This window comes from Dipodomys spectabilis, unplaced genomic scaffold (assembly GCF_019054845.1).
Source record: "Dipodomys spectabilis isolate Male_0828 unplaced genomic scaffold, ASM1905484v1 ptg000364l, whole genome shotgun sequence".
Classification (NCBI taxonomy): Eukaryota; Metazoa; Chordata; class Mammalia; order Rodentia; family Heteromyidae; genus Dipodomys; species Dipodomys spectabilis.
The window spans coordinates 70,449-77,205 of NW_024871041.1; the positions used below are offsets into that span (position 1 = coordinate 70,449).

Sequence of the window (6,757 nt, forward strand, 5' to 3'; positions counted from 1 at the left end):
TGGGGAAATACATGGACACCTCATTCCCACTGGTACTCAAAATCTCTGATTAGGCAATTTTGACGAAGACAAGGAACAAGATGAAAAATGAGGAATGGTATCAATTGCAAGAAAAAAATGGAGTAGGATCCAAGCAAATTTCTTCTTTGGGATGCCGAAATTTATCGGCTTACTGTGGTGTGAACACTACTTTCCAAAAAGGCCACCCAGACGAATACTAGGGATGAGGATGAGTATACCCCTCTTCATCGGGAAGCCTAGAGTGGACACTTAGACGTTGTCCATGAGTTGGTAGCTCAAGGCAGATATTCATGCAATAACTGTGAATGGCTGGACACCCCTGCACAGTACTTATATGTGGAATAATACCAGAATGGCTTCTTTATTAATTCATCATGATGCAGATACCAATCCCCAAACTAAAGGCCTCTTGACCTCCTTGCATCTTGCTGCTGGGAATAGAAATAGCAAAGATACTCTGTATCTCCTTCTGTTGAACCATTATATCAAACCAGGTCTGAAGAACAACTTTGAAGAAACTGCATTTGATATTGCCAAAAGGGTAAGTATGTATCACTACCTCTTTGAAGTTGTCGAAGGCTGTACAAATTGTTCTCCTAAGTCGTAATGGTTTTTTTAAGTTTCTTAAATTTCAAAAATGCCAGTCCATCTTTTGTGTCCCTACAATTTTTTTTTCACAATACAAAGCAACAGCAATATCTTACTATAAAAATTTATGTATTCCATGGTATTCTTCCAAGTGAATTGCATGACTTTGATATCAAAATGTATTCAAGAGTTGTTTGTATACATCTGTAATGATTTCTGCAGAGTTTGTGATTCTTTAAATCAGAAATAATTTTAACTTATCTGTTGAAATGAATAGTATAGAAACTAAAGATGTTCCTGGAGCTTTTCTGAAAAAAGTATATCTATGTTTGTGTAATGTCCATAATCTATTTCAATCTCTCCTAGATATAATACTTTGAATTCTACATTGTTATATAATGATTCATTAATAAATGTGACCTTTCAGATTGCATTCCATATAGAAGAATTTTAAGACTCCTATTTTTTCGTAGTTTCATATATTATTTTATTTCTTTGGGATAAAATGGCAATATTATCTAATTTCAAGTTTTGTAACGGTTATGCTATGTAACTGCCTTTCTAAGGTGAAAATTTAATACACTGATGTCAAACTAACCTTTAATTCTATGAATTACATGTATTGTTACACGTGTATTTTTGTAATCAACTTTTTAATAACTGTTTTTCATTTCTTGCATCAGAAGAATGGAAAATATGGAATACTTCACAAATTTTCATATCATCCTTGTGCAAGTGCCATGTTAATCTCTGTATTGTTGTAATTTGGGTAGACCTGCTGCTGAAGCATGTAGTATCCTCTAAATTTAAGTACATAATGATACAATTTTTATACGGGCATATATCCATGGTTGCCTATTTGTAACAAGGAACCCTTATTGTTCCTAAAAATGCTATTGATCTTATTTCTCTAAATTTCTGTGTACACTGGAAAAAACTTATATAGTTTGGTCGATTGCTCACATTTACATTTTTTTTGTCAATGACTATTTTGTCGTTTTCATTTTAAATTTTATCATACTTTGAAGCCTTTACAGCTAAGTCCAAAGGTGGTGGCTTTTCAAGTACTTATTTATCAACTGAGTTAGCTTTGTGGAGCTAATGGATTCAAAGTAAGCCTTGCTTAAGAGCTACTTCTAACTTTCTGCAGCTTAAAATTTCCCAAATGAGGTCTTGCTGGGACAAATGTCTACCTGAACTCTGAAGACTCAGGGCCTAGGTTGAGGGGGCAGAATGATGCAGACTCCAGCCTCGGGATTATCTGAAGACTGTTTTTGGGATTAGGAAAGCTCTTGGAACGCCAGGGTACAGGGGGAAAATGTTCCCTCTCCCTATCTCAAAACATGTCACAGACTCCTGGGAGCTGAGGAAGTGGCTCTTCTGCTTGCTTAAGCATAGATGAACAGCTGGTCAAGCATTTTCCTGAGATTGGAGAAGTGGTTTGAGCTTGCTCTAAAATAGTTTAGATAATAATATACCTAGACATTCTCTCATAGGTTAAGTAAAAATGTATCTGTGGAAATTTTTTGTGTGAATGTTTTCTGACCAAATCTTGGCAAAGATTCTGCTTGTTAGTCTTTAAATACCCACTAATAATAAAGCACAGCATGCAGTGGCAATTGCTGTTTGCACTCTGCATCCCCTGTGTCCTGGTGATTTTGTGACCCTTACCCAGGGACCCCAACGCACTAGACGTTGACACTGAACCTTTACCTTTCTTCCATGTAGGAATAGACCAACCAGAATATCTTACCCTGACAGCATGGATTCTCTTACTGGAACAAAAATAATCTTAGTTACAAGGGATCATAGAGAGATGAACAGTTCAGACAGAATTGTTCAGAATGGAAGGTATTTTATAAAAACTTAATTGTTTATTATATGTATCATTTCAAAAGTAGCTAAAGCCAAGAAAGTGAAAAAATTGTTCATATGCATGATTACCTACTGTCCTGACCTGTCTATCATCCAACCAAGCAGGAACTTACACTACTGACATTCTATCACCAAATATTGCAATAGCTCCTGGAGAAGTCCATATGTTTCTCCTCGATATTAGGCCTTAAATTTGTAATGTTTTAATCACAGTGTTTCCTCTTGCCTCTAGGCTGCATATCTACAAATGGTAAAGCTTTAAGTCTAACTCTACCAAAAACTGAGGTAGAGATATTGGAATAATACTTTAAAACAGAGTTGCCTTTGATTCCCTAAACACAACACAACAATGCAAAACAAATTTTATATTATATGTACTTATATATTTTATACTTATATGTGCTGATTTTAAATTTCATACAGTGAATCTTACTAGAATTGATAATTTGACAAATATATTGACATTTATTCCCATAAATAGATTGGAATATAAATAATTAGGCTTAGAATATATATTAGAATATAAAAAGTATCAATGCAATATCTTCAGTATAAGCTTGTGATACCTACTAAGTGTTCGTGGTCTTCTGAATACACATGGTAAAATAACAGTATTGTTTTCTGCTAATCTATAAGGGATTTTATTCTGATGCTCTGTTTATTGTTTTAACTTGCTGGTCCCTAAGTGTTTTTCTCCATATTTCTGAAGCATTCTTACTGATTATACCCAAATGTTGCTGATATGATGTCTAAAAGCTATTATTCTTCTGCAGGACCCACGGGTCCTAGGATAACAGGTCCTAGTTATCTCCATCATCAGATAACAAGAGCATGACTTCCCACATAGGCCCATGCAACATGCCAACAGAAAATAATTAAAGATTCATCTCAATTTCTCATTTCTATAATATTTCAGGGCCCCAATTGCTTACAAGAATTAGCAGTAATCAATTGTGAATTGCAAGGCAACTTAAAATGAAAGATGAGATCACAAAATCTGAGAGAAAGTACTGTAATTCAAACTTTCAATTTACAGATGATCAGCCCATATGAGTGAACAAAATCACAAATGAACAAGGTTATTTTTAATACCTTTCTCCTAATGATGAATGAAAGATTTCAGTGCAGCCAAAAAAATAGTTTCTGGAATAATAGATCATAATTGGTCTACCAAGACTAGGAAAACTTGATTTAGAGGTCAAATATAATTTAGAAAAACATTAATTGAGAAGACCCTTAGTGCTTCAAAACACTGGTACTTCAGTAAAACTTCGTTCTGTAGTATAAAAATGTCATTCTCAAACCAATGTAACCTACATTTAATCTCCTGAAAGTATATTCCTTTTCAAATAAACTTTTAAAAATCATATTCACCAAAATAACACTTGACAAGTAGATGATAGTGACATTACAAGGTTTTCAAGTGTAGGGAGCAAGTTACAATAGAGTTGATTTACGTACCCAGCACTAATACCAAACAAGTTCAACCATTCATTAAAGTGCAGAAATACTACCCCCCACCATTTGTGTTGTTCAGTAGGTGCCTTCCAGAAATGTGTTAAATAGATCAGCCTCCCATAATTCAAACCCAAATATTAGCTAATAATGTAAATTTCATCACATAAGAAGGTACATTTTAAAGTCACTAATAGTTGCCTTATCATGTGTTGCCTTATCATATAGTTTCCCTATCTGTGTAACATAGTAAGAAATATGACTTTAAGTCTTGATTATGGGTACTGATGAGAGATTTGACAAACATAAAATCTGTCTTTTATTTCTATCATATTCCTCTATGTAGTAAATTTTAGTTTTCTTCTTTTTCCAATACTTATAGGTAGTAGAAAAAATTATCCTATGTAAAATAAAATAATCACATACCATTGTACAAAGCCATTTATAAAAACTGGTAGGAATAAATTCTAGGCCATTTTTAAACGTTCCTTTTGACTAAAGATTAATCTTCCAAATGAACGAGGATAAAATCATGTCTAAGTGCTTCACATCTCCAGTCTTGCAAATTGTTATTGCAGATGAATGAATTATGGAAATATAAGCTGACATTAGTTGCCTATATATTCTCCATGCTGGCTGATACTCAGAATTTGCACAGCACAGGAAAACAGGTGCAATGACTGGCTTCTCACATCAGGGTGAATTTTTGGCATTGCTGGGCTTCAAACTCAGGGCCTAGGAGGCCCAACTGCCCAATCGGTCCACGTGATCACACCAGACTTTGAGCCACTAAGGAGATGGGCTCTTCCCAGGAAATGAGATCGAGCCACAGGGAGGCCAAAATAGTGCTCAATGCATCATTTAAACATGGGATGTATATTCACATCCGTGTGGGGACTGCATCGTGCATTGAGTGTACTTATTGTGTTTATTTTGTATGCTATTCATGGATTATTGTGTATTTTCTCATGTATATGATGACAGGTATAACTGCGCTGACATGGATAACAACTTATGCCCATGACCACAGGGTGGCCCATGCATTCTCCATCCTAGCTGAGACCCAAGACTTGCACAGGAAAGGAAAACATATGCAACCATTGGCGTCTTACATCAAGATGAATCTTTTGGCAGGGCTGGGATCTGAACTCGGGGCCTAGCAGGCCCAATTGGTGAATGGGTCCATATGAGCACAACAGCCTGTGAACGACAAAGGAGCTAGGCGTTTCCAGTACCTGAATTTGAGCCCCCCTGGGGGGAGAGTGGGGAGCACAATAGTCATCCATTCATAAATAGAAGGTAGAATGCAAATAAGTACATATTTGTATAGAGTAGGATTGATGGTGACTTGTGATGGAATCCAATCTGTGTGTACCTATATTTGGGTATTTTCTGATGCATTCATTTCATGTCTGTGATGATTATTGTCATGCTTCATTAACTCTTCTTTACAAATAATCTATACCCCATGAGTCTTGTGTATCATTTCGTACTTGCATCATGCACAAACTACTCATTCAAGGATGAGATCGATCGCATGCCATGACTCTTCCTAGGTCCAGAAACAAGTATCTCAGGATCTCCCACCATTCCCTCCTCCTAGGGGGACTGAATTCAAGCCTCAGTCCTGGAAAAGTTACTCCTTATATACATCTTAACGATAGGATTTATACTTCCGTTCAGATGTTCAGTCCATATTGTGTTTGGTGCGTTTATTCATTTTATTTCTTGTTTTATTAACTTATTTACCACTTATTTTATTGACTCTGATGACACTTATACCATTTATTACATTGTTTACATCCTATCACATAGAATCTAGATTTTAGATGTATGTGTTCTCCATCATGCCTGGCAGTGCTAGGATCTGATCTCAGGGCCTAGCAGGCCCAATTCATGAATGGGTGAGTTTGAGGATGGGAGCCTCTAGCCAATGAAGCTGTTAAGTGGTTCCCACGTGCTGAGATTGACCCCCAGATTTGGCCAAAACAGCGATACATGGATAGGCAGACGGTGATATACAAAGAAATATATATTGTTAAAGAGTGGCCAGAGCCGTCTATCTATGATTGAATGACACCTACTATGTTCCTACCAACTCTTAGGTATTTATTATACCACCATTGAAGGAATATTATTCTTTTAATGCTTAATAAACTGTACATTAAGATCAATCAGCATTCTAAGACTATTGCATCCAATTTTAGACTAGACGGATGCATGAACTACTCTTTCAATGGATATTCCCATGCAAAGGAATGAGTCTCTTGTGATCTCCTGCCATTGGTGTCAGGACTGGGATTTGAACCCAGGGCCTATGTTCACAGGTTGTCCTATGGCTTCACTGATAGCCCACAAGCCATCAGCAATGGCAGGTCATATCTACTTTGCAGCCATGTCATTCAAACCCAGGATGGTCACTGTGCAAAGAAAAAAATAATAAAACCCCAGCCCCCTGAAGGTTGCCACCTTTTCTGCTTTCCAGTTGTTTTTTTTTCTAGAAAGTCCCCTGGGCCTAGGATCTTAGGATCAGCTATGGTTCTGGAGGCTGCACCCAAGCCGAGAGAGATCTAAGCTGAGGCAGAGTTTCCATGACCTGAGTTCAAGCCCCATGGTTGGCCAAAAGAAAAAAAAGAAAAAGAATAAAGAAAATATAGTTATTTAACTAAATTAAAAAAATAAGGCTACCTAGTTTGGCATTTCTGCTAGTTTTCTTTCCTAGCCTGGGATTTGAACTCAGGGTCTTGGTAAATCTGCAGCCATGTGAGGGAAGATTTGCTACTACTTGAGTTCAAACCTTGTGCCAACCAAAAATGAA

At 36.6% G+C, this 6,757-nt stretch overlaps 1 pseudogene; it reads right to left on the reverse strand.

The window, feature by feature from the left end:
• Positions 1-1,299: 1,299 nt before the first annotated feature.
• Positions 1,300-1,399, reverse strand: LOC122096004 (annotated as a pseudogene).
• Between the last annotated feature and the right edge of the window lie 5,358 nt (positions 1,400-6,757).